This window comes from Nanorana parkeri, unplaced genomic scaffold, assembly GCF_000935625.1.
Source record: "Nanorana parkeri isolate BGI_ZX_2015 unplaced genomic scaffold, ASM93562v1 scaffold1999, whole genome shotgun sequence".
Classification (NCBI taxonomy): Eukaryota; Metazoa; Chordata; class Amphibia; order Anura; family Dicroglossidae; genus Nanorana; species Nanorana parkeri.
This window is the reverse complement of record NW_017308267.1, coordinates 124,280-125,710: the sequence shown is the minus strand read 5'-3', so window position 1 is coordinate 125,710 and position 1,431 is coordinate 124,280. Positions and strand designations below refer to the sequence as shown.

Below are 1,431 nucleotides of genomic sequence, written 5' to 3'. Positions count from 1 at the left end.
CAATAGAAAATCTTGGCAAAGAACTAGTTCAGTTCAGATTCTTTTGAGGTTTGTTCTGAAGGCGGTTTGATCGTACTTGTGAAAATTTGGCCTTAGGCACATATTTCCTTTTTGTGTTTTAAGCTGGGTATATACAGTTAGAATTTCATACGGACGTTTGTATGAAAAAAAATCTGATCAGAACATTCCATAATGCCATCAGAAATTCGGATTCAATTTTGGAATGAATAGAATTTTGCAAACCATAACCACATTTACTGTTTGAATTTTGTTCCTTCGAGAAAATTTTCCATCCCTTTGTATTTTTTTTCAGTCACTGCGGTCGAAAACTCCAAAAACAATACCAACTCCATTCACTATTAGAAAAATGTTCTGACATTTTTTTTTCTTCAAATGCAATTCTAACTGTGTTTACCCAGCTTAAACCATTAACTTCCTATTTGACCTGGAATCACACCGATACAAAATAAAATAGAGCTTCCTAGCTATTTATACTGCTTAGTCCCACAGTCTGCTTTAATACAGGCTCAATCTTTCCTTTCAGATGTCGGCCTGGTCAAAATTCCTGTAGGGCCAGACAGGCCTGGGCATACAGTACGTTCGCACGCACGCACACACACACACACACCTGCAGCAATTCATCTCCTAGAGATGAGTACTGGCAAGATAGCCCAATTCCCTTTGGTGGGGCACCTGGCTCCACTAAGTCTTGCATGATCAGTGGCCCTTTCTCTTTGAAACAGGCATTGTTAACAGATGAAGACATCCAGTGTGTTCCTGTACCAAATCCAAAAAAAAAACAATGGCAGCCTCATTTATTTAAGGACACATTGCCACCAAAACACATTAAAAAGAATGTCAAAGGCACATGCATTTACGTGCATCATTTTTTTTAAGGAGGTACCATCACTCTTATTAAAAGAGATGCATTTGAATGTGGTTTCATGTTTTTATGCGTTAACTTTCATTGGAGTTTTAAAAAAATGCACCATGCTCTGTTTTTTTTCCAAAACACTATGCAACGCACTGTCATGAACTACCCTATTTTTTTTGTGTGTGTTTTTTAATGTGCTAAAAAAAAAACACATCAAAATGCATTGGGTCGGAATGGGCCATAAAACTAGCAAAAAAAGAAAGGTGCACATGGACAATGCAATATGCAAAGCAGTACAAAGTGGGTACACAGACACACACACACACACACAAAACATTGCTTGTTTGGGTACAGAATGGTCCGTGACATGGAAAGCAGCCTAGAGAGGTTTACTCCTTTTTGGTGGAGCGTGTGCTTGCCTGGTGTGACTTCTTTTAACGGATGTGTGTAAAATGCATGTAAAACACACTGCATGAAAAACAGAGGCAAGAATGGGGTCTAAGGGGGCCAAAAGGGAGGGGACATAGGAAGGGAAAAGTGTAACAGATGGTGGGGGG

At 39.2% G+C, this 1,431-nt stretch overlaps 1 protein-coding gene across 1 annotated transcript in view; it reads left to right on the top strand.

Moving 5' to 3' along the window:
• The window catches only part of LOC108800345 (ectoderm-neural cortex protein 1-like), a 6,839-nt gene that overhangs the window by 4,290 nt on the left and 1,118 nt on the right, over window positions 1-1,431 (top strand). The window lies entirely within an intron of this gene.